At 43.1% G+C, this 27,916-nt stretch overlaps 1 pseudogene; it reads left to right on the top strand.

Moving 5' to 3' along the window:
• Window positions 1-826: 826 nt before the first annotated feature.
• LOC144763804 (uncharacterized) lies at window positions 827-4,443 on the top strand (annotated as a pseudogene).
• The last annotated feature ends 23,473 nt before the right edge of the window (window positions 4,444-27,916 follow it).

Consider the following 27,916-nt stretch of genomic DNA (forward strand, 5'->3'; position numbering starts at 1 on the left):
GCTCTAACTTTCCTAATGCGAGACCTATTGCATTGCAAATGCTTGTTTAATATGGTTGTTCAGTTGTACATAATGCCTTCTTGGTTATATATAAGGTCACAAAAATGCTTCTGGCACTTTTTTATTATAACTTTTCAGCATGCTGCAAACTTCTGTAAGGCACAGCTTAAAGACATAGGCAAAGTCAATATCTCTAGCTAAATACTCATAAGGTCCCAAAGGCAAGACCTATTGGCTATGCAGGGCTTGTTTAATATCCTCTAGGATCTTTGAGTAACCAGATCTCAAATGTGATTGTTGCAGTTGTACTGGTCGATAATATCTACTGTTGCTCCAGCAGCAGCAGAAGGGCAATTTGGATGGCCCTTGAAGCGGTCGCGGGTAGGGTCCGGTATGCAATTAAAGTTGCCTCCCCAAATTTGCGGAAGATCAGCCACTTTAAGTAGGCGGCTGAGTGAATGGCAAAACTGTGGATGATCGTGGTTGGGGTCATATATATTCACTAACTTGACATGTAGTCCTTCTGTGTGGAAACACGACGTGTAATGATTAAGCACACATGTCTGACCTTCATTTGCATGACACCCTGCTCCGAAGGGTTGCCTGGAGTGATTTATATGAAACAAGAGGGGATTTTGAGGCTTGGCAAGTAGTTTAAATGCCAAGTCAAGGTGGAATAATACCAGGCGAGGAACTCAAAGTATTGTCTCTGCGAGAAAGACCCACAGCTCAATTTCCATATTTAAAGTGTTTCAATCTGTACTCCACAGTATGTACATCTGTTGAATGTGCAAATAATTATTCAAGACTATTGGAAGCAGAAAAAATGATGCAAGTGAATGAAGGAGGACAACTTAGAAAAGGAAAGAAACGTGGGACATACAAAAAATGGTTATTAGAGGTAAGCGCACATTATAAAACATTACACTAAATCTGTTCAGAGGACACTTCAATCTACAAAACATATTTACTCACAACGGCCAGTAACCTCAGAAGACACTCTCTTTTATAATGACAATTATATTAAAGTCTGCTTTCTACCTAGTCACTTTCAACTGGACATTTACCTCGAATTGCATTGAGGTTTGTGTTTAGAGATTAGGGTGATATCAATTGTCCAATATACAGACACACTAAGATCTACTTAATAGTACATCAGAGGGCTCATCTTTCTTTTTGAGACAGCAGTGTCAAAGAGGCTTCCTTGCAAAGAGAATGATCTGCTCTGCATGATTTTTGATGTACCCTGCTGATTTATTTCTTATGATTGTTTAGTTAGGCAAGTCCTTAATAGAAGAAACATGTAAGTAAGTAAATGTTGTCTATGCACTTAATATATTACTGTAATCGTCTTCAAATTCATGTTCTGCGGAGACAAAGCAATGCGTTTTGGAATTATATGTCGCAGTTATTTTAACGTGATCACAAAGTTAAATTGTCCAGTTTTGAGAATACATTATTAACCAAATAAGTCACCAAACTAGCTTCTCTGATTTGACTTTTAGAAGTTGCAAAAAGTCCTGTGCTACACGTTATAAGTGCTAAATTGAATTAATTGGTCTTTTTCTGCATGATAGTAGACAGAACATTTCATTAAGGAAGCAGATGACAACATTATACAATAGGCAGCACCAAAGAAAGTAAAAGAAGGATCCTTGCAGACTTCAAGCACAGCAGATGACAGTATCCCCAAAGATACAGTATAAAATGATATACTCCCTTTTATACCGCTTGCATTAACAATTTGATGCATGAAAGTATATAGTTTGAAAGCGCATCACCTGCAAAAATGAAGGGTCTCATCAACCCACATTGAGTTTCTGCCACATAAAATGTACTTGTTTACTGACACATAATACATTTACAATCGAATTAAACATATTTTGCTTACTAAATGTACAGTAACATATTTTCTTTTGTTACAGTTCTTCATACATCACCTTCTGCAGAGCACTGTACATTGCATTCAGACAACAGTACAGCATTACCAGATTATACCCCACCAGTAGATGACACAGATGAAGATCCAATTGACGCTGTTTGGGATACACTTTGTAGCAGCTTAAAAGGTGAAATGGATGCTCAGCTTAAAGATGATTTAATTAATGACTTGGATTCTGGTTTTGAACAACTTATGGATCAAGTTGGATATACCATTCAAAATGAGTACGAAGAAATTAAAATTTGTTCTGATCAAACTAATACCACAGATGAATCATCACCTATTTTTGAGGGCTCCAACAAATGTTTAGGGGTGGTCATACTATTGCTTTGTTGCTTTATTATTTGTTTTCGCTTGAGTGATGAGGCAGCTAGCTATATGCTGAATCTCATCTATTTGCTCTTGCCACGTGATAATAGAATGTTCAAAACTATGTATAATTTTCACCAATATATAAAAAAAGTGTTAAGGCCCCACATATTACTTACTATTGTGTCACTTGCTATACACATGTTGATAAAAACACTCAGACCTGTCCTAACCAACATTGTTTGTAAGATTTGATTCAAAGTGACTCAGTCTCTTATTTCATTCAGCATAGCCTAATTGCACAGTTACAGACTAGGTTTAGGCGGAAACATTTTACAGAAAAGGTAAGGAAACATCGATTTGATCACTATATGGAGAATGAGAAACAAACAATGAAAGATGTATATGATGGGGAAATGTATTTGGATTTATTCAAGAGAGGATTCCTGAAAAACCCTAACAGCCTTTCATTTGCAATGAACACAGATGGTGTTCTTGTATTTAAAAGTTCTAAAATATCAATGTGGCCAGTGTACTTAATGGTAAATGAGCTGCCTGTATCTCAAAGAAAGCTGCGTGAAAATATATTACTGTATGGCATTTGGGTTTCCACAAAAAAGCCAATAATGTGGTCTTTCTTAAAACCATTATATGAGGAACTTGCACAGCTGGAAAGTGGAGTGTCATTTCAAGATCATAACAATTGTAGTTTTACTTGCCATGCTACACTTCTGACAATCATATGTGATTTACCAGCTCGTTGTCTTGTACCAGTACCCAGTTTAATGGGAAATTTGGGTGCTGGCATTGTCTACAAGAGGGTGAAGTGACTGTTTCAGGAAAAGGGCACTGTAGAGTATTTCCTTACAATTCTGAAAACCCAAAAGGCCCTCCAAGGACACTCGATACTATTAAATCTGATGTAAACAGTGCAATAGCTAATATCGAGAGTGGACTTTCTGATTACAGTGTAAGAGGGATCAAAGGTCCCATGTGGTTCATGTTTTTGAAACATTTTTGTGTAACCAGAGGGTTTGTGATTGATTACATGCATGGTGTCTGTAGTGGCATTATGAAATTGTTGATGACCATCTGGTTCACTAAAGAATACAAGCATCATTCATACTCTTTTTATGATAAAGTCAAAATAGTTAATGTCTATTTGAAACAGATAAAACCCACACTGGACGTTAGTGGAGTTCCAAGGTCTGTTGATGAACTACCATATTGGAAGGCCTCAGAGTTTCGTAACTTTCTTTTATTTTATGGAATGCCTGTGTTAAAATCATGTTTTAGATAGATCACGCTATTTACACTTTTGTTTACTTATGAAAGCAATTCATAAGCTATTAAATGATGACATTAGCCAGGAAGATTTAAATATAGCAGAACAGTGTTTACTTTTGTTTGTGCAACTGTTTAATGATTTATATGAAAAAAGATTTTTTAACAATGAACGTTCATCAATTGGTCCACTTAGTAGACAGTGTAAGAGCAACAGGGCCTCTTTTTACTGCTAATTGTTTTGTTTTTGAAGATCTTAATGGTTTTCTTTTACAACATGTGCATGGTACAGTAGGCATAGAACACAAATTCTAGATGCAGTAAATATGATACAAGTAATACCTGTGTTAATGGAAAATCATTTGCCTCCTGATAGTGTTGAGGCTGAATTTTACCAGAGTATCATGTGTTCTTATAATAGAAAGAGACAGCGATACTTAAAAATAGAAAAATGCATTTACAGTGTTGGTTCTACATACCCTTACAGCTTAACAGAGAATGAATATATGGCAGTAACTCAGCTCACTCATATTTTAGGCTCGGATGTAGTAGCCTTTAACAAACTATTTTTAGAACAAAGCAATCTTCTTGTTTACAGCTCAAATTACACTCGTATTCAGAGGAGAGACCAAAGTGTAATAAAATATTAAACAGAACCTGGAGTGTTTGCTTATGGCAGAGACACTAGACTCATTCAGTGTAAGCAGGCAGACGTGTCTGTTAACCTAGCTCTCATGGTTCCACTTAAGTGTGAATCCTATGACAGCAGGGAACCAGTTCATCTGGTAGTAGTAGATAACAACATCACAGCTATCAGGCTATCAATGATAAAATGTGCCTGTTTTTACATTCAGGTAGAAAATGAATTATTTGTAAGTGAAATGCCAAATCGATTTGAAATAGATTAAGGCAAATCATGATAGAAAATTCTCCTACATGCACGTCTCTTTTTATAGTACATTTGATTAGAAATCATCTTGATAAGCATTCTTAACCTGTGCTCCAAGAACACCTAGGGGTCCGCAACACCTACGCAGGAGTCCTAGACTGCTCATGAAACACAGAATTGTTGGCCAAATAATAAAGTGCATATCAATATAGAAGCAAAATGCACAACTGAAATATCAAAACATTTTTATAAATGTGCAGCAAATAATTCAGTTTGTATCCTATCATTGACTTTGGGAAGCAGTGCAAGTACATCAAATACAATATAGTATGCCCAATGGCTGGTCTCAATTGAGTTTAGAAAAGTTTCAACCTTCCCATTAAAAGTAAAAAAAATGTTTGCATTTGTTTGTGAATTAAATGAAATATTTAATAATTTGTGTATTTGTTTGATGGAAGCTTGTTTCTGTCATTTTGTGTATTATTTTGCGGTGCAAATCAATAAATATCACATGGCTAAATAAAGATTTGGCTGCATAATATGCCTCCAGTGATTACATAATGTGCAGCATTTATTTCTGTTACGTTATTTAGTCTATCCTGCCACATATTTTCATACTTCATTGTCCCTTAACTTCATTGACTATGCATACAATGGCCAATGCTCATCTTTATTAATGTTAGGCATTGATCCTTTTACAGTGGATGCTTATTTTACATATTTTGTACAAAGAGAAAGTGACAAACATAAAAAAATGTGTTAAAAAATAACCTATGACTTATGCACAGTTTGGTAAACCACATTGTATGCTCAGTTGTGTATAATAGAAAACGTAGATGTCGTTTTGCGTTTATCCCCAATTAATCAGGCAATCATCCAACAGTTTGTATTTTTCTAGAAAAACTGAAACAAAAGGGGTGGACATGCTCTTTAAATAGACAAGCAATTCCTGTTAAAATCACCAGAAGCAAAAATATCTAATAGAAAACACAATAGTACCTTTGAAGTAATCGGATACTTATTTTTAATTCAACCCAAAGTCATCAGGAACATCTCATCTTGTAAAGTTATCAGATAGTCATTTCCAAGTCACCCTTAAATTATCAGGAAAAACGACACCTTCTGAAGTCATCAGATACTCATTTTCAAGTCATCCTTAAATCATTACGAATAATGACACCTATTAAAGTCATTGGGTACTCATTTTCAAGTCATCCGCAAATCATCAGGCTGAGCTTCTCAGCTTTGCTGATGACTTCAAGAGCTTGATGATTGTAGTTGGATGACCATCAAATGACTCTAGGATGGCTTCTAAAGTAATCCTGTTTGACCTGAAGGGCTGCCTTGAACACTCTCAATATAGGTTATTTATGGCCTTTAAGGCATCATTTGCTAAGTCTACCAAAGGCCTTTTCTGAGAAATGCATCCGAATCAAAAGTGACACCTTGCAGGAGATCCGTCCAGGCTCTAAATCTGTGTTAGGATGTCTTTGAATAGGAGCAGGCCGTCCAATGCAATCCGTGCCATTCACTTCAATCTTTGGGCAGCTGAGGCTTTTGGGGATTATGCTTTGCAACCTCTGCCGTCAGAAGATAAATAACCGAGTATTTCAACGGAGGTGCTGGCGTCTCAGAAGAGTAATTTGTTTGCGCCTTTATTCTAAGGCTTTACAGATTTTTTTTATGAGTACCTTTTGGCTAGACAGTGACAATTGGAGATTGCTTTTTTTAGTGCCTAAAGGGAAGTGCCAAAGACTTCTGTCCTCGTTTCCAGATATATTCTCTAAATCCCCTATTCTCCAGATCGCAGGCTTGGTCCTGAGAAGCCCCCCGGGGGAATGCATTCTAATGTGCAGATTTTTTATAACACAACACACCTTCAAACATTTGCAGCGTCGAAGCATCTCGATTTCTTTAAACACTTTTATTATATTTTTCAATGAAATAAAACTTTTTTCAAATAAGATGTTCTGTTCCTGACAGCGAGAAAGCTAACCAAGTGGAGGTGGCTCGCTAGCAGAAGCCCTTTCATTCGGTGGATTAATTAAATTCATTATGTATTTATGCTCAGCTTAAGGAAATGGAGGAATGTGAGCTGTCACCCACAATATATGTTATGAGCTGAGTGTATGGCTCCCCAGGCCATTGGTTTGTTTTGTCTTGGGCATGCCAAAGTAATAGGTGTTAGGATTAATAGCGCTGCTTCTTCTTTTTATGTGTATGTGTGGAGGGCAGCATTTATGAAGAGTAAACCTAGTAACAAAGCAAAGATGCACTGTGCAGAGTAAAGGGGGTACAGAATTAGCTCATAAGGGACACACAAGAAGTGCTTCTCTACCTTTTCTCCCTCTCTTCCTCCTTTTTTTCTCTACCCGGTCTCTCTCTGCCCCTCCCTTTCAGTAAATCTTAGTTAAATTCTATTACTTTCCATAAGTCTAAATTTGCATGACTACGGATGCTATTCGAGTGACCTCAGATAATCACCTTTACTTCCCCGCCCTCTGAATTACCAGTAACATTGATCTTGGTCATTTCAGTGGTGGAAACATAACAGTTATTAGAGGATTTTGTGAATTAACATATAGGAATTAGTATTGCCGTCCCGGTTTCCACGATTTCCCCAGTATTTCTCTTCGAGATTTAAACTGCTTTTTCAACAGCTAAAATCCACGGAAGTGAGTCTCAGATTCCTGGCAGTTATAATTCAGTGAGTGGTGAGGCGGATGCCCTACTCCACACTTCTTAGATGCTGCCGTTTGGCTAAGACAGAGGAACATTACCCCACTGCTCACTGAGCTGTTTTTTTATTTTTCTGTTCTGGCTCAGTTGGTTGGAGGCCGAGGTGGGGCTGGAATGTTCAGGGCCGTGGTAGAAGTGGTGGCCACTTTCTAAGTGTGCATGACAGTTTAGCCCCACCCACCAAGTTTATCCTTTAAATTCCTGCCAAAGTCAGGGGCCGAAGGTGCTTATTATCTGGCGGTAGGTAAGGAATTTAAAGAAAACGCAGAGGTAAATACAAATATTTCGTTTTTCTGACCCCCCAAAAAACTGGCTATCATAACATAGCGTGACATCACCTAACCTAACATGAGGTTTTAGCATGAAATAAATAACACAAAACCATACCACTACACGCAACATGATTCAACTCGACATATTTACACTCTACTCAATAGCACATACATACACCACACACAAAACCACTGTCGTATAGCAACAATCCACATAGATACTCCAGACATGCCACATAATTCTAATTAGCATAATTCCACTCAACGCCACACACTTTTATGCCACACAATTCAACTCCACACATTTCCATTCCACACCACATTATTCAACACCAATCATCATTAAACTCAACACACCACATACATCCAGTCATTACCACAGAATTCCACATCATGCCACAAAATTCAACAACACACCACATAATTAAACTCTACTACATACCACTCCACAACACAAAATACCATTCCATGTAATTACACTCAATACCACACAGTCCACTGCACATAATTCCACTGCACACCATGCCACATAATTCCACTACACAAATCCACTCCACACAATTCCACAACTAACAATACCAATTCAACCCACATAATTCCACTCCACACTACATACATCCACTCCAAAACAAAACAAAACACATGGGTAAAAGGCATTGTCATTTACAACATCAATAGCTCTAACTCTCATAAATGCGAGACCTATTGCATTGCAAATGCTTGTTTTTAACAGCGACTCGTATCGCCAAAGGAGTGCTCCAGATTCCTACCTTTCCCGGGGAAGGGTTTCTTTTCTGTAGTATCTTTTTGTACCTCTATGAACAGGAGGTGAACATCTGCAGCACCCTAACCATTTTCACTTTGGATGAAGTTGGACTAGTTTATCCACTATGGAGTGAGACGGTCCTTCATACTTTTCATTTAGAAAATACTTTTAAACAGAAAGTGGGAGTGCAATGTCAATGATCTAATATAATTATAAAATCTACAAAACAATAAAAAAGGGGTGGTTGTTTGATTTGCCTTCCATTACATGGGCACCTAGGTACATTTTGAAGCCATGCAAGTGACTTGGGGAAACGATTAAATCATGAATCATCTCGAGGCAGAGTCTCATTAACAAAAATCTGTCATCAGTGCTCTTCACCTTGATCAAATAACCCTGTATCCCCTCTTGATTTATATCCACACAGTAGCTAGCCACTGTAGAATTTGTTTTCTCTTGTGATCTCCTAAGGGCTGCCCTTTTTTCCAACAGTTTTGATGTAATTTCTCTTTTACTAAATTTCAAAATACTTGGGTTTCTAGGGGGCTACAGTTTATACCCAGCTCTAGTAACAAAAATCTTATGTATGGAAGCAAAGATTGTTTTCCACTGTTATCCAATCCCAAGCAATCCTTAATGATTTCCCTTGTAAACTTTACACCCTGTTTTTCTCAAATACTATACAATGTTGTTAATGTATTAAGGTCAATGGTATACACCATAAACTCTTGTCCCTGTTCTTTATGAACAATAAATGCTGGTGCTAATTTAGGCACCACCAAAAGCCTACGTAAATAGTTATTTTCTTGCAGCTATAAGATTTTAGTCTTTTCTCCACCCCATTCTGGGGAACCGTAAAGTGACACTGGGAGACATTTAGATCGCTAAAGTTTAGTGATCTCTCTCAAATGTTTATTTCCAACTTTTTTTGGCAAAGATGCATATTGCAGAAATAGCCCTTATGAATTTTAATTTGGCTCATTTTAGGTGAGGGGAACAGTGACCTTTCTGGGGAAAAGAAATTCCCAAATAAATAAAGTCAGTCAATAACCTTTATTCGGATATTTCATTATTCATAAAAGTACACACATAATGACGTACATGGTCAGAGTAAAAATCCCATTAAAATAAGGTAAAAACATTGTTGGATTTTCCTTGTTATTAACAATAGCAGCAACACTGAAATAGCAAAGTGCAGGGTGTCATTATTGTCCAGATCATCAAGTTCATGTCTTTTTCTGTGACATTTATCAAATGAAATATACATATGCAGGAATCACCCTTAGAATAACAACAATATATACACAGGACACATGTTTCAAGCATTAGTTAAAATAAGGACTTGCTAGAGCGTTTAGCAGCATTATCTAAGGTGCTGGTTTTATAAAGTGCATAGTGCATAATGCATAATTCCTAATCCATAGGCCACCTAAATAAAGTGCAGAATGCAGGGTTACCCAAGGATCATTAAAATAGGCAGATTACTATGACTTAGTATTTACAGAAAAGAATGCAAAGTAAAGTGCGACTGTGCAAAGTGCTAATATGCAGTGGCTCTAAATACAGATAGTACATGATAGCCTGATGGACATTAATTCACAGATTATTTTAACTCGGGTATTTACAGATAACAGCGTGAATTAAAGTGCGAGTATGCAAAGTACAAATAGACCACTTCCTAATGTATATGAGTTACGTTGATCTAAATAAGTAGTTGTTAATTCATAGTAGAACGAGATCGAACAGCCATTTTTAAAAAGGTGCACACACGGTATATAATGCCATCATCTTTGAGCTGAAGAGCAATTTTATATGCCACTTTAAAATCCTTTATGCCTTTGCCTCTAAAAAATGGTATCAGGACGGGCTTACTATATTTTTGGTAATAGGAGCAGAAGAACAGAAAATGCATCAGTGTTTGTTTTCCTGAGTTCTTGCATGGGCAAACCAAGTTCTCGATGTTAGATTGGTAGCCCATGGGGAAACACAATAAATACTTTATAGATCCTGCTCTTAAACAAAAGAGAAGACTACGCTTCCAACATGTGATGTCTTTGAGGAGGTAACCAGCTGGTGTACGCGAAGTAGGTTCAGTATCTCCTTCTATTTGGATATACTGTTTCACAGTTGTTTTAACCGATTCTACTTTATATCTGGTCTCCCCATAATACTTGTAGAGAATGTTGCGAATAGTCTTCCCATTAATCCCATCTAATCCATTTGGATTATCAAAAATGTGCTCAAGATTAACTGCTGCCAGGCTCGCCCGTACTTGGGCCAGCCATGGGATTTTAATACCCTGATCACATTTTAGGCAGTCAACCAAAATTTCCCTGGTGAGAGACGCTTCGGGGGTTTTCCAGATCTTTATCCAGAACAAAACAGGGCGAGCTTTAATGTAGTCCTCGAAATAAGTCAGTTTCAGTTCGATGTGGCTTATAAAAGTAGATGATGAGATTGGTAATCCCAAAATCCTTCTGCAGAATCTGTTCTCCTCAGCCTGTGCATTTTTTAAATTTGTGTATCCCCAAATTTCAGCCCCATACGTCATAATTGGGACACATTGTGTCCTATAAATTTTTAGTAATGACAATACCACCTCTAATCTTTTAGGTTTAGGGAGGGTTAATACTGAGTTTATAGCTTTAATAAATTTAGACCGTCCATAGGCCAGGTGTGGGGTCCAAGAGCCGTTGTCTGAGAATTGTAGGCCCAGGTAGGGAAAAGTGCGAGTGCATAGCAGCGAGTCCTGGTCCAGAATAATCCTGTTAATGTGACGTTTTTAGGGCCACAACACATTAAAAACGATTTTTTAAAATTGGTACAAAGGTCAAGACTATACATAAAATCTACAAATCCCCTAACTAAAATCCTCAGAGCATTTGGTGTGCAACCCATTAAAACCGCATCGTCTGCATAGAGTAAGGCGGGGAGTTTAGTGCCATTTATTATAGGGACATGGGAGTTTGATTAGACAAAACATTGTGGAGTTCATTAATGTAGAAAATGAATAAAAGAGGGGCAAAAACGCACCCTTGTCTAACACCTCTACCGACCATTATGTCTCCTGACACTGCTCCATCCATACTAATCCTTACTCTAGCTTTTAAATCTCTATGAAGGTAGGCCAAAAAATGTACCAAATTATTATCCAGACCATAATCCAAAAGACGTTGCCAGAGCCTTGATCTATTAACAAAATCAAAAGCGGACGAGAGGTCCATAAATGCCAGGTACAGTGGACTGTGTCGAGCTATGGTATATTTTCCTATTATTAAATTAAGGTACAGACACTGTTCCACTGTACCAAGGTGGCTCCGGAATCCCAACTGGCATTTATTTAAAATGTTTTCTTCCTCTGCCCATGCCCTGATCCTGTTAAATAAAACTCTTCCTAATATTTTAAGGGTGTTATCAATTAATGAAATGGGCCTATAACAACTAGGATCGGATCTGGATCCTTTTTTAAAAATCGGTATAATTACAGAAGTTGACCATGTACTGGGGATATCAGTTGTAGTTAAATTACTAAAAACATTTAATAACAGAGGGGCCCACAATTCCGGCTCTGATTTTATAAGGTCTATAGGTAGGCCGTCCGGGCCTGGGGCTTTGTTGCCCGCACTCTGGGATATTACTTTCTCAACCTCACCTAAAGTTATTGTAATTTCAGTGCGAGGCATATTTGCCAGGGAATTATCACAGTATGATGGGGGAGCATATATCTTTGAAAAGTGGGCGACCCATGCTTCACTGAAGATGTTACAGTCAAGAGGAGTGGAAGGGTTTCCGAGAGTCCTCAGGGATCTGGTGGCAGACCAAAAGGTGGTTGTGCTGTTAATTTTGGCGGCACAGGCTAGGTTGTCCCAGTGTTCCTTCAGGACAGTATCGCGCCTGAATCTTAATTCCCTTTTATAATTGGATCTTAATGCACAAATAAGATTGGGATCTCTGGGCTGTGCCGACACAGCCAATCTCAATTCCCTGTTAGCTCTGGAACAGATGTTATCAAACCATTTAGGGTCGGAATTACGTATGCCCACTGGTCTAGAAATCAAGTTTTTTATGCCTGCACATAATTCAGTGAAAGCAGAGACAGCCTCAGGGTTAGGGTCTGACAGAACAAGACATGTCTCGCACAAAGTGGGATATGCTTTTACCACCTTCACAAAAATCTCCTTAAAATCTAAGCCTCTCCATTTAACTCTCAAGGTGTCAGTAGAGAGATGTAAATTACTTGCTCCCAGTTCCTTCCTGAAATTAGAGCGTCGTGCAACCTTTAACAGGACGCTTATGGGATTATGGTCTCCGAAAGTGGACGGCTTTACCTCTGCCCCAAGGAGATGGTCTTGTAACGAGGGAGATAGGAAGACATAGTCAATGACTGAAGCTCGTCCTAATCCTCTATATGTGGGCAGTGGGTTTTCAATGGTATTGAATGGAGCAATATCCATCACGTTTAGGAGACTTGAGTTTACTAGGTGGTCTATTAACTCATATCCCCTTTTGCATGGATCATGTGTGTTTAAGTGAGTGGGATACCCATTAAGGCCTCTTCCTATCTTTGCATTAAAATCAATCACCCCCCAGGTGAATCCCCGCCAAATTATACTTTCCTAATAGATTATCTCGGTCCTGAATACAATTAAAAAGTTCTCCAAAATTAGGATTCGGAATTGTCAGGAAATCATTATTATAAAAATTAATAAAACAAATAGAAGCACCCCGTGTATAAATTAGGACTTGAAAATTAGTGTTCCCGGTAGGGATAAGTTTTATTCTACCCCCTGAGGCAATGCTAATCCATATTGATAGACCCCCTGATGGTCTGCCATGGGTGGGACTTGCAGGGATGGTATTAAAGCATTCGTAACCCTCAAGATATAGTTTCTTTAGTGGCCCAGGTCTCTTGGAGCAAGAGGACATCAAATGCTCTTATCATATCCACCCACTCCGTTAATTTTAACTTTGAGGCTAAGCATGGGCGTAAAATCAGTTTCGCTCGCGGAATTTGCGGATTTTCGGCAAATTCGCAATCCGCGAACTTTAGCGAATTTGCCGAAAATCCGTCGATTCACACGCGGCGGATTTTTTTGCTTGGTGATACAATATTGCGGCGCGCGGCGTGGCGCACGGCGTTCACTTTCCGTCATTCAGCGTTTGCCGAGTTGTTTTTCTCGATATTTTGCGAGTGCTGCGCCATTTTGGATCTTGCTGCGGGATCCCACGGGAGTTGGCGCCCGCGAATACGTCATCGCGGCTTGCCACCTTACCTTGCACAGCGCGCATCGTGAGAGTTCGCAAATGCGAACACGTAGGTGCGGCGGGCAGGAACAATCTCGCACTCGCGAAATAGAGATTTTGCAATTCTGCACAAGAAATCCACCAGCAAACAGCATAAACCTTCAGAAAATGATGATTTTTATCAGAATCACTCCTCAGGTTGACATTTGCCTGCACTTTTTTGTTGCAAGGAGTCCATTTTTTTTGGGGAGGGGGGGAGAGGAAGGAAGTGCCCCACAGTCTCCAACTTCCTGTTCCTGTCCAGCAGGCTCCTCCCAGTGCTTTCTTCATGTGCTGGTCACTTTCATTTGGACCTTGACCTGGAAGGATTACTTTTTGTGGGTGCTGCTGGATATTTGGATTTGAGGCCTTTTTGACTTTCTTTGGATCACTTTTGGATTAGAAATCAACTTTCACAAGTAAGTTTGTTGGGGCATTACAGTTGCTGCAACTACAATTTTGGAACTTTTTCAGAACATTAAATAAAATATATTGTTGGTAGCCACAATATCCAGTAGGACCAGGGTTGGTTATGGGTGCATGCATTATACAACTGTTTTGTTGAATTTAAACATCATTGAGGCCATGGATGGGCTGGGATTGTGCTTAATTTTGTGTTTTTTGTCGATTTTTTGGGGCTGCTGTTGGGGTCTTTTGCCCAGTGGTAGTGAGTGGTGCATGGACTGAGTCTGCCTGTGGGGTCTCACTCTCTTTAATGTAAACATCCTGGATGGCATTGGATTGTGGTGATTTTTGTGTGTTTTTCGTTTTTTTGGGGGTGCTACTGTTGATTTGGACTGGCCATGTGGGTGGTGGTAGTGGCCATCTTGAGTGCTGGTACAGGCAACATGTGCTTGGGGTGCAAGGGGCCATTTTGAAGAGAGGGAGTGTCTGAGGCCTGCACTTATTTTGCCTAGCTTTCATCCATTATGCCCAGGGGTAGTGAGTGGTGCATGGGCCTAGTCTTTCTGTGGGGTGTCTTCTTGGATTTAAAAACCATTGAGGCCATGGATGGGCTGGGATTGTGCTGAATTTTGTGTTTTTTGTCGTTTTTTTGGGGCTGCTGGTGGGGCCTTTTGGCCAGGGGTAGTGAGTGGTGCATGGGCCTAGTCTTTCTGTGGGGTGTCTTCTTGGATTTAAACACCATTGAGGCCATGGATGGGCTGGGATTGTGCTGAATTTTGTGGTTTTTGTCGATTTTTTTGGGGCTGCTGTTGGGGCCTTTTGCCCAGGGGTAGTGAGTGGTGCATGGACTGAGTCTGCCTGTGGGGTCTCACTCTCTTTAATGTAAACATCCTGGATGGCATTGGATTGTGGTGATTTTTGTGTGTTTTTCGTTTTTTTTGGGGTGCTACTGTTGATTTGGACTGGCCATGTGGGTGGTGTTGGTGGCCATCTTGAGTGCTGGTACAGGCAACATGTGCTTGGGGTGCAAGGGGCCATTTTGAAGAGAGGCAGTGTCTGAGGCCTGCACTTATATTGCCTAGCGTTCATCCATTATGCCCAGGGGTAGTGAGTGTTGCATGGGCCTAGTCTTTCTGTGGGGTGTCTTCTTGAATTTAAACACCATTGAGGCCATCGATGGGCTGGGATTGTGCCGAATTTTGTGTTTTTTGTCGTTTTTTTGGGGCTGCTGGTGGGGCCTTTTGCCCAGGGGTAGTGAGTGGTGCATGGGCCTAATCTTTCTGTGGGGTGTCTTCTTGGATTTAAACACCATTGAGGCCATGGATGGGCTGGGATTGTGCTGAATTTTGTGGTTTTTGTCGATTTTTTTTGGGGCTGCTGTTGGGGCCTTTTGCCCAGGGGTAGTGAGTGGTGCATCAATCAATCAATCAATCAGGAGTTTGTTAAAGCGCGACTACTCACCCGTAAGGGTCTCAAGGCGCTAGGGGTGGGGGGGGGAGTTGGGGGGGTGCAGGTTCCATCAAGGAGGGGGTCTGTCGAAGAGCCAGGTTTTGAGGTTTCTTGCGAAGATGGGGAGCGATGTTGTCTGTCTGAGGTGGAGCGGAAGGGCGTTCCATGCCTTGGCCGCGAAGAAGGAGAAGGAGCGGCCTCCCGATCTGGTCTTTCTGGTGCGGGGGACCACAGCGTAGGAAAGCTGGGCTGATCGTAGGGTCCTTTGGGGTGCGTGGAATTTGAGTCGGCTGTTCAGGTATGCTGGTCCGGGGTCGTGGAGGGCCTTGTGTGCGTGGGTGAGCATCTTAAAGGTGATTCTCGCCTCGACGGGGAGCCAGTGGAGTGTGCGCAGGTGCTGGGAGATGTGGCAGTGTTTTGGCAGGTTGAGGACCAGTCTTGCGGCGGCGTTCTGGATGTTCTGTAGCTTGCGGATGAGGTTTTTGTTTATTCCAGCGTAGAGTGCGTTGCCGTAGTCGAGTCTGCTGGTGACCAGGGCGTGAGTGACTGTCTTTCGGTGTTCGAGGGGGATCCATTTGAAGGTCTTACGAAGGTGCATGGGCCTAGTCTTTCTGTGGGTTGTCTTCTTGAATTTAAACACCATTGAGGCCATGGATGGGCTGGGATTGTGCTGATTTTTGTGTGTTTTTTCGACTTTTTGGGGTGTATAACTGATGTTCCTCTGTCTTCCATTGCTTGTAGGTGCACAAGAGAACCACCAGTGCCAGGAAGAAGTCCTGCTGCGGTGTGTGCAGCACAACGTCACGTGTGGCCACAGACAACTCTGCAACTTGTGCAACTGCGGCCTGCTGTTCAGAGTGACATCTGAAGAAGATGGCCCCAAAAAAAGTTGCCCGTGGCTCCTCGAGCAAGAAAGTTGCCAGTAAGGAGCAGAAGAAGCAAGTGGCACCACTTACCAAGGAGACTGGTGTGATGACGACCGCCACATTTTTGGGGAAAAAAAAGTATGCCTGCTGCAGCAGCGGGGTCTGCTGGGGACCAAGCTGGGAGCAGCACCTCCGCTCCATTGGGCTCAGTGCCACCACCACGCCAACTTAGGTCCAAGCCCTTGAGTGCTGCAGAGGCAGCCAGTATAGTTGTTCAATCACCGTCGACCAGTGATGTTGGCTCATCGCAAGAAAGTAGCAGCAATGTCCCTCAAGAATCAACACAGGTTGTTGTAACTCATCTGACGAGTGTTGAACAACCACAGCCGCAACAACAATCACATGTGCAAGTACAAGCCCAAGTACATGTGGAAGGAGAGGCGGCGCAAGGAGAGGAGCAAGCAGAGGTGCATGGAGGGGCACAACAAGTGGCCACAATAGTTATTCCTCCAGAAGTAGGGGCACATCTGGAAATCGACAATCAAGCCGAGGTATCATTCGAGGAAGCCACTCCTCCTGATGATCATTCATTGTCGTCCACATCCCGAGCAAGGAAAAGATCAAGGGTGTTGGTGTCTACATCTTCTTCAAGCCCACCTCCTTCTGATGATATGGATCTTACTTGGGAACCAGCACCACTGCCGTCTGAGAGTGAGGTTGAGGAGGCACACCATGATCTGACAAAGGTAGCTAAGCGTAAAAAGAAGGTCGTCGAAACTCTTAAAGTTATGGAGTGTGATGACGCTCAACAAGAAGTGGCGTATACTCCTGCTGCTGGAGACTCACACGACGACGACGCAGTCATCATCACTAACGTCACTGAAGCCCCAGCGGGCATGCAGCAAACATACATTTTGACCCTAGCCCGACAAGCTGCTGAGCGTGATGATGAAGTCGACGAGGAGGCAATGGGAACACCAGAATAATTGATGTTAACTAGTACACCACAACGTACCGCTTCCATATTTCTTACTCGCCAGAAGGGACCTCCATCCACCTCGACCTCAATTAGTGGTGGTGAAAGTGCACAACATAGTAAAGTTCAGCAATACACATCCTCCACTTCATCTGGCATTAGCAGCACGGCCACCACCAGTATCGCCTCCTCCGGCCCCCACTGACATTTCAAGTCCGCAGTTTGGGACTTCTTTAGTGTTTCCACCAAAAGGGAAAACATAGCCATTTGTAGCATTTGTAAGCTTGCAGTTAGTCGTGGTAAGCTTGGTACCAACTATGGGACTGGAGGCCAGAGAGGTCATCTTGAGAGACAGCACGCTGTCCAATGGTTTGCGCACCTAAAGGAGATCAAGGAAGCCCGAATTGCAAGTCGAGAAAACGTTGATGTTCCATCTGATGATGACGAGGAGGAAGAAGTGTCACACACTTCACTTACACCCAGTACCCCTGGGAGCCACACTAAGAGTGTGGGACAGAGTGAGACACCAATGCGAAAAAGTTCATCAGCGAGCGTAACTGGGTCGAAGAAGTCATCATCATCATCCCGTAAAATGGTCCAGGGCAACATTAAAACAATGTTTTTTTCAGACACGCCATATGACCGCAACCACCCAATGGTGCGTCTGTATAACACTAAGCTGGCTAAAATGCTAGCGCTGGATCTTCTACCTTTTTCTTTTGTAGAAGGGGTTGGTTTTCTCGAATTAGTGGCAGCGCTCTGCCCTAAATGGAAGGTTCCTAGCCGGTACTATTTTGCCCGAGTTGCGGTTCCAGCACTACATGAAGATGTGCTGGAGGTGATTGGGGCAGCTTTGCAGAAGAGTGCTGTTCACACTATACATCTCACAACAGACATGTGGACCAGTGGCGCAGGCACTGATTACATGTGCATCACTGCACACTGGGTCTCTTTTTCAGGGGTTAAAGCAAAGCTAAACGCAGGTGCTGACCTGGACCAAGTTTTTAAAGCTGCTCGGAAACATGCAACACTAGCCATGTTTGGCTTGGAGAAACGTCATACAGCAGAAAACATTTTGAATGAGTTCAACACAAAGGTCTTTCACTGGCTGTCTTAAAAAAAACGCGGCATTGGTTATGTTTCCACGGATAATGGCGCCAATGTAGTTAAGGCCATGGAACTGGGTGACTATTTCAGAGTGCCGTGTTTGGCGCACTGTATAAACCTGGTTGTTAAAAAGTTCTTGGAGAAAGAAAGTCCAGCATGCCAGTTAGTGGTCACCTGCCGAAAAATGTGCAACCATTTCAGCCATTCTTTTAAGGCCCGGAAGCATCTGAGGAGCCTGCTACATGAACGTCGAATGCCAGTGAAAGCACTCATCCAGGAGGTGCCAACACGTTGGAACTCAACCTTCTACATGCTTGAGCGTCTGTATGAGCAGTTTACGGTACTCGATCAGTATTTCTTAACAATGGGTACAGCTGTGAAGGAGGACCTGAGGTTAAATGCGGCGCAATGGGAGCTAGTTAAAAGCCTGACAGACATGCTTCGTCCTTTTGAGTTCTTCACGCGTGCAGTCAGCAGGGAGGACTGTAATTTGGGAAAAGCTATCCCATTGTTGCGCATGCTGGAGCACAAACAGAAGGCGGTGTCTTCAAAGTTTCAAAACGATGAAGAAAAGCAAGAAGCTTTTCTTTTGGCGGAGAAATTATTAGAGCTTCTACGTGGCGATGAACGTCTTCAAAAGATCCACTCAGAACAGCATTACATTTGTGCTACTATTCTGCATCCACGCTACAAAAAGGCGCTGGCAGGCTCTGCATTATTTCCTTTTAGTGATGAAGATGCTACAAAGTACAAACGTTGGGTAGCCTGGTCAGCCATCAGGTTTGAAAGAGAACGGAAGCAAATTGAAGGAAAAGGCAGTACATCAGCAGGCCATCCCCAGTCAGAAGACTCCACTTCTGCACCTGTGGCTGTGGCAGAAGTGACCTCTCAGCCGTTAAAGACACCGGCAACCGCATCATCTGCACCAGACACAACAGAAATATCGGGTGATGAAGAGGATTGGCTAGCTGAGATTGGTTATGGTTCTGAAAAGGTCCGAGCGAAAATTTAGCAAAGTGGAGGAAGCGTGGAGAACTTTGAGTCGATGGTGCAGGACTATCTGAATGACTCAACAGAGGTCAATGTTAATGCTGACCCATTGGCGTATTGGCATGGGAAAAAAGAATTGTGGCCAGAGATCTCCCACCTGGCTATACATTACTTGTCTTGCTCACTCGCAAGCGTGTCTTCTGAACGTGTTTTCAGTGCTGCTGGTGGCATTGTAACTTGCAAACGGACCCGCCTCTCGCCCAAAAATGTGGAGATATTGACAATGATCAAGATGAATGAGCACCTCATACCACCAGATTTCAAAGTACCAGATCGCACGTTGGAAGAAGACGAGGAGGACAGCAACTTAGATGAGGGAATTTCTTCTGTGTTAGGTGACACTGACCTACTCCTGCCTGATGATTTCGCAGAGTATGAGGATGAACTCTTCTTCCCTGACACCGAGGCCTGAAAATGAGCCAATGAATTCAGACATTTTCTTTTTCGTACTTATTGACTTTTATTCCTGTGTTTCTGTCTTTCTTTGTTTTGCACAAGTTAATATAATTAAAACTTTAATCACCTGTACTTTTGCTTTTTGGCTGTTTGGGGGTCTTCTACTTGTTTTCGCCTAGGTTGACGGCTCTGGGGCCATTGCTGGGAAGGTCTAATACCGGATAAAACTGGTTTAAACAACATCCATGAGGAAAAAAGGTTTTGCCTTTTCTGACTTTTCGCTCAATGTAGCGTTTTCAGGGGCCTGTTTGGGGGGCTTCCTGGTGTTTGTGGGTGGGTTTCGGGGTCTGGGAGCACTACTGGGTATGGATAGTTTAGATAGCAAGAGGTTTGAAGGAAATCCATGGAGGCAGAGGGGAATTAGGGCCTAGCTGCAGAGCGCGCGCTGAGTGATTTTGGAAATTTTCACAAAAGTGATAAAGTCCACATTTTTGTACTTTTGCTTTTTGGCTGTTTGGTGGTCTTCTACTTGTTTTCGCCTGGGTTGACGGCTCTGGGGCCATTGCTGGGAAGGTCTAATACCGGATAAAACTGGTTTAAACAACATCCATGAGGAAAAAAGGTTTTGCCTTTTCTGACTTTTCGCTCAATGTAGCGTTTTCAGGGGCCTGTTTGGGGGGCTTCCTGGTGTTTGTGGGTGGGTTTCGGGGTCTGGGAGCACTACTGGGTATGGATAGTTTAGATAGCAAGAGGTTTGAAGGAAATCCAGGGAGGCAGAGGGGAGTTAGGGCCTAGCTGCAGAGCGCGCGCTGAGTGATTTTGGAAATTTTCACAAAATTGACAAAGTCCACATTTTTGTACTTTTTCTTCTACTTGTTTTCGCCTGGGTTGACGGCTCTGGGGCCATTGCTGGGAAGGTCTAATACCGGATAAAACTGGTTTAAACAACATCCATGAGGAAAAAGGTTTTGGCACTTTTTGTAACTTAGGGTTCGTTAGGGTTAGCCCTAGCAGCAGGATTGCCTGTGTTTGGGTGTTCTTGATTTTTGCAACTGAGTTCTGGGGTTTTAGAGCACTCGTGGGAATGTGTAATTTTTGTTGCAAGGGATTTGAAGAAAATCCATGGTGGGAAAGTGAGGATCACTTACTCGGTGAGAGGCACTTACTGTTGAAAACATTTAGCCATTTACACTTAAAGGAAGAAAATGACACAGACTTAAGTTTCAGGAAAACTAACTTACTGTTAAACCACCACCCACCAGACTCTAAACCAGTAGTATGGTGGGAAAGGGGGGATTTGGCATAGTTAAAGAAAGCCTTTGCCACTATTCTTAACTTAGGGCTCGTTAGGGTTAGCAGTATTTCTATTGCATGTGTTGGGGTGGAGGGGCCTTCGAGTCTTGGAGCGATGCTGGCTATGGATACTTTTGCTTGCTTGCAAGTGGTTTGAAAATACAATCCACGGTGGGTAAGGGGGTATTTGGGCCTACTTTTACTTTCAAAGTACGTTTTGTCACCAGTTTTCTGCTAGGCCTCTTTTTTTGAGATCTGATTGGGGGTCTTCTACATTTTTGCGACTGGCTTTAGTAAGGGTCTGGGTGGAAGGCGGGAGCACTGCTGGGAAGGTCTAATTTTGTTCTAAAACACAGTTTACAGTACACCTAGCTTGAGGGGAAAGATCCGCTAAATTAATTTGCCCATACTTATTTATCCTTCAAAAAGTGACTCAGACAGAGTACGCACTTTCAAAAATATTGTACTGTCTATTTGGAAAATCAAAGTGTGACTTTTTGCACTACACAGCGTACACACCTTGTATTTATTTATCAGTGGTGTTGTAATAGCACTTCCTATTTTTTGTTCAATAATTACAGGCCGGGTTTCAGTCTGTGCAATGGGGAAAAAAGGATTGAGTGAGTCAGGCTTCACATTAGCGAGCCGCAATTCAGCATCCGCCAGGCAAGCAGTGGACAGGGTGTCTTCTGGTCACCAACATTGATGGACGAAGCGTCAGCTGGAATGGAGGAGAGCCGCTAATAAGAGGAATTGTTTGCTGCATGCAACTTACTTACCAAATTCAACAGGACAACTACAACAACATACAGATACAGTATCCATTGTTTTCTTCTATGAGTGTGACTCCATTTCTTGGATCTCTCTCTGCTTCTAAATTGATCCCTACAGCCATTCTATAGGTTTTACTTCGGTTAATTTTTAAACCTAATTTAATGTAAGAATAAGAAGTGTTTCTCTGAGTGCAGAGATAGGCAAGTGAAAACGCTGCAGCCCTGTACTGTCGCATTCTAGTACTACTTAACTTTCAGTAACAATGCATGCAGTAGGGCATGCACTTCCTTTATGTCACTTAAAAAGATTTATGGTTAGCTTTGTACCCAAAGATTTCTTTATCTTGAATTATTGTTTGTCCATGCTGTGCTTTTTTTTTCTCTCAACAAAACCTACCCAAAAAGAAACCCCCATTCCCATCCATTTTCCAAACCCTAACCCTCTTCCCCCGGGCTGTGTGGTTTTGCTTGATGTGTGACTAAATGACATCAATAATTCCACACACTTGCTGGGGGAGGATAAGGTCATAGCAACAGGCTGGTGAAGGAATCCGAGGATATATTCTAGACTTACTCAGCTTCAGTACTATTTCTTGTAGTAGTAGCCAATGTCAAAGAAATTCAACGCAAGTACTAGTTATACTTCCAATACTTTACCATTTGTTAGGCTCTTTGTGGCACTGTTCTAGTGTACTGTCACCTGCTATATTCTCTATCGTACCGTTGTAATGCTACAGTAAGGACAAACCAGGTTTAATTTTCTTTTTTTCCATAGGCATGCAACTGCCACTGTGTCACACCACTAGTACCACCGCAATGAGGACATTTCATCCGCCCAGGATTGCCAACCTTAATCGCCATTTCCTGTGGAGCCAGCCCTGGGCCTAGCCCTACTTTCAAACACAAATTACAGGTAAGATAAGCGTTTGGTGGGAGGTAGTATAATGGAGTATTAGGAATAGATGAGAGATTGACGGTAGTACTACTAAAGTCCTAGGACTCTTCAGGAAAACAAACTTACTGTTAAACCCCCACCCACCAGACTCAAAAGCAGTAAAAAACAGGTATGGTCAGATAAAGTTTCAAAAAGTATATATTTGTAGCCCTAACAAAATAATCTCCAGCAAGACCCTCCCTAACCCCAACGATTGTCCTTCAAAAGTCCCACAACCCAACTCCCAATTCCCACCCCCCAAAAGTCTCTAAAAAAGGGGCAAGTGACACTACACTACGGGAGGGTGCTGTTGACTTTAGCGGCCAGAGCATCATACTCCTTGCGGAGGGTGGCATGGTCGAAGCGGAGGCCCTCCACCAAGTTCTTGTAGGTATGGACCTCCTGCTCCAGGTAGGACACTCTTAGGGATAAGCGGCGCTGGCGTGCCTTGCAACTCCTGTGGGGGGCAGCTGATGTCTTTGCTGCTCGGCGGTGGCGGTTGGCTTTGGTAGCCTGGCTCCGTACCGCTGGAGCACTGCGCTGGCTGGCAGCCCGTGGGTGCACGGAGGAGGATGCAGCTGTACCAGTGGATGTTGTACCGGTAGACTGCGTCTCCTCCTCCTCCAGGGCCACCAGCCGCCGATATTCGGCGACAGTGGCATCCAGCCTCCGTTGCCGGGCCATTTGAGCCAGCTCCCTCCTTGATGGTCTTCTGGTTGATTTGGAAGGAGCAACTATATGAAGAAAGAAAGACATAGTCACTCTGTAACCAATGCTCCTTAAGATTAACACAAAATGATTGAGCAGAAAGTTGTGTCACAGTACAAGTAGCAAACTGAAAGCACAGTACATAACTATTGAGGACAGTATCTATCTAACCTCCCACTTCTTCATCCTTGCTCTAACATTAGTGGGAGTTTAAGGAACAAATTCTACAAGCACTATGGACTTCCATTACAGTCGACTATGACAGTACACCAGTTATTCTTCTTCTTCTCTCTTGTTTAGGAAAATTGGTACATTATCTTATGCAAGCCGGCATAATGCCAGCGCAGTGAACTTGCACCCGAGAAAAACAGACGCACAACATGATGAGTGAGACAGACTTGGGTTACTGTACCGGTCCAGTACATGCAGGTGGTGAAGCTCTTACTTTTCTATTACAGGTGGCACTGAGAATACTCTGGTAAAAGGGCTACTGCTTAAATAATTTAGCTTTCACCCTACAGTGCAAATGAGTACTAGAAAAGGAAAATGAAGAAGCTAAATAATCTGATTATCTATCACTTCACATGGGATGTATTTGATGACATATGGGATGACTTTAGGTGCTTTGCTTATTATTGAGTGAACAGTGTGCCCACACATGAATGACGTACTACTACTAAACTAAAGTTATTAAGAGAGGTAGGGAGTGTCCACCGTAATAACCGGATATATGCTGTGCTTGCAGTTGCAATACAAACTACTGCTACTATTCATGGTAGTATTTTGACAAAATTACAACTTCTTTTCCTTTCCTTTCCTACACTGGAACGGACGTGCGGGTGCGGTGTTACATGCTCTTCAAAGTAACACTTAGTTCATCCAGTGACCGTCTACTCTCTCTAGATACACATATGCTATCTAAGAGTCCGATAATACCATGATCCAGGCATCCATCCATTCAAAGTATATGCACACATACAGTTTCTGTTTCACCCACCCAGGCTGTTCTCCTTCCACCCATCCTTGCTTCATCATTCACCCAGCCATGCACCATACCATATTCTTTCCTTCCCAGCCACCTCGGGGACCAAGCAAACACATATCATTCTCCTTTGCCAGTCATCATTAAATTTCTCGTCCTTCCACACTTACTTACACCCTTCTTTCGCTTTTCGTTCATCCCATCCATCAAGTTCATCTCAGATCTTATTGGGATTCTTCTCGCCCAAAACTTCACAGCTAAGTCGAAGTACATTTAGAGGAGGCTACTACCTGGTTGATTTATAATACACCCATGCAGAAAGCACACTATGCAGTCTTCAATCTCAATAAGTAAGGAATATATAGCTTACCTCTGTTCGCCACCACCGCGTGAGCCCTCACAGGCACGTCCGGCACTTGCACCGCCTCCTCCCCAGAGCTGTCCCCCTCGTCCAATACCACCACCTCCGCGCTGGCCCCGCCACCAGATGTTCCACCTATCAATCAATCTATCAATCAGAGCATTTGTATAGCGCACTACTCACCCGGAGGGTCTCAAGGCGCTAGGGGGGGTCCGCTACTGCTCGAACAGCCAGGTCTTGAGCTGCTTCCTGAAGGCGAGGTGGTCCTGGGTCAGGCGGAGGTGGGTCGGAAGGGAGTTCCAAGTCTTGGCGGCCAGGTAGGAGAAGGACCTTCCTCCTGTGGTTGTTCTTCGGATGCGGGGGACGGCGGCGAGGGCGTGGCTGGTCGATCGAAGCTGGCGCGTGGGAGCGTAGAAGTTGAGGCGGCTGTTGAGGTATCCTGGTCCTTGGTTGTGTAGGGCTTTGTGTGCGTGGGTGAGGAGCCGGAAGGTGATTCTCTTGTTGACCGGGAGCCAGTGCAGGTCTCTCAGGTGTCCGGAGATGTGGCTGCGGCGGGGGATATCCAGGATGAGTCGTGCTGAGGTGTTCTGGATCCGCTGGAGTCTCTTCTGGAGTTTGGCGGTTGTTCCGGCGTAGAGAGAGTTGCCGTAGTCCAGACGGCTGGTGACGAGGGCCTGGGTGACCGTCTTCCTGGTCTCGGTGGGGATCCATCGGAAGATCTTGCGTAGCATTCGCAGGATGTTGAAGCACGACGAGGAGACGGCGTTGACTTGTCTGGTCATGGAGAGGGAGGAGTCCAGGATGAAGCCCAGGTTGCGTGCGTGGTCAGTTGGTTTGGGTGCGCTGCCCAGGGCGGGGGGCCACCAGGAGTCGTCCCAGGCGGAGGGTGAGGATCCCAGGATGAGGACTTCCGTCTTGTCCGAGTTCAGTTTCAGGCGGCTGTTCGACATCCGGCGGTGGCGGGGTCGTTAGTGAGGGAGAGGATCAGCTGGGTGTCGTCGGCGTAGGAGATGATGTTCAGGTTGTGCTGGCGTGCGATGGCTGCGAGGGGCTCATGTAGACGTTGAAGAGAGTTGGGCTGAGCGAGGAGCCTTGAGGAACGCCGCAGATGACTTCGGTGGCCTCCGATCTGAACGGGGGGAGGCGGACTCTCTGTGTCCTTCCGGTGAGGAAGGAGGTGATCCACTCCAGTGCCTTCTCCTGGATTCCGACATTGCTGAGGCGCTGTACTAGGGTACGGTGGCAGACAGTGTCGAAGGCCGCGGAGAGGTCCAGGAGCTGCGATCAGGGCGGTCTCGGTGCTGTGGTTGGCCCGGAAGCCAGACTGCGAGGGGTCGAGGGAACCGGTCGTCTCGAGGAAGGCGGCCAGTTGCTTGTTGACGGTCTTCTCGATCACTTTGGCCGGAAACGGGAGCTACAAAGTACATTTAAGAATGTTAGAATACACCACTCACTACTATATAATATTTGGTCTAGGAGGAATAAAGAAATGTGAAAAAAACAGAATACAATGTAATAATTTGTGTCTGTCTACTCTAAAGTAAAAATGTACCTTTTTCCAGGGAAGGCTGTTGTCTTGCTGCACTTTTTGGCACAACTGATGAATGCTTGCTTTTTATTTTTAACACGCACCACTTTTTCTCCTAACAGACTGAAGCTTGACTTCTAAGAACACGAGCAGGATAAAGTTCAAACCAGGTGAGAGCTCGGCTCGACCACAAGAAATGTGTCCAATTAATCGTCAGCACTAAGCACTTTTCCATTTTCAGTTAAACGTTTAGTTTTATGACAAAGTTGATTTTTAGAAATGTGTTTACTTTTAATAAAGCTTTTAAACTTAAATAGACTCTGTGGTTTTTGGTCCTCCAGACTAGAGTGGATGAGCTAAAGGTTGTGGAATTTTTGCAAGCATGAGTCCGTGCCTCTGACACTTCTTGACTCTGACTCCGTACTCTTGTCCTGCGTTGGATAATCTAATCATCATTGGGGATCAATCATCGGTGACTTTGGGAGCTAAATGACTCTGCCACACTATCTAGTCAGTAAGGAGATTGGGGGTTCAACTACAAAGTCTGTTATCACTGAGGTATGTGGAAAGTCTAACAGCACCTATTATAATTGATAAGCTAAGCAATGCATTATTTAGTGTCCATAGTTCTGTTTGTGCAGATTTGTCCCTGCAACAGTAGTAGAATGGATTGTCCTACTAGCCAAACCAAAAGTCTACAAGAAGATCAAAGACGATTTAGAAAAAATCGAATGAGGAACGCTAGGAAAAAATAGGTACTCTATATTAAAATTAAAACTTACTGGGGCCAGCAAAGGAGCCCTCGCCTGATCGCTCCTGGCCTGCATCCTGAACAGCACCCTCCTCCTCCTCCTGTGTCCTCTTGCCCCTGGGGGGAGCTGATGTACAACATGAAAGAAAGAAAGACCAGAAAACATGGATGATATTTGTCAACCAAATCAAACATTTCAAAAGAACAATAACAAAATATTTTTTTGCACCCCAGAGCATTGCTGGAGCTGCGCCATCGTTGGCACGCAACTCCAGCAATGCGCCGCCTTTACAGCACAGATGCGTAAGGCTTCTGTGACGTTTTGGGCCCATGGTGCGCCACATTGTAAATACGGCGCACCATGGGTGGTGGTGGCATGGCGCACAATTACTGGCGCATCCCTGCTACTTTGCAGGGATGCGCCGGTAATTGAAAATCTGACCCTTAGTGTCTAGCATTACGCAGTTCTTTACACTACACTCATACATAATTTCTCAGGCCAATGAAATGAACACAAAATAGAAAACAAATAAGCATAGTAGCAAGGCTACTGAGAAGGAGAGCAGTGCACCTGAAATGCATAGAAGATTTTGAAATATAATTTACCTACAATGTAATCGGCAGCATTATTGCTCTTGGTAAAAAACTAAAATTTGCAATATAATAACACACAGAGCGGGATAAAACAGAGTAGTGATGAAATAGATAGAAATAGCTACTACTACTCACCAAGCCCGGGGATCTCGACGCCGAGCACGTCCAGCAAGTCGCGTTCCCGGTCCATGAGATCCGTCCAGCGGTGGGTGGCCTGGTTATAGGTGTGCCGGACCCCAGAGTGTTCAAACATGGCCCG

This window comes from Lissotriton helveticus, chromosome 1_1 (genome assembly GCF_964261635.1).
Source record: "Lissotriton helveticus chromosome 1_1, aLisHel1.1, whole genome shotgun sequence".
NCBI classification, from domain to species: domain Eukaryota; kingdom Metazoa; phylum Chordata; class Amphibia; order Caudata; family Salamandridae; genus Lissotriton; species Lissotriton helveticus.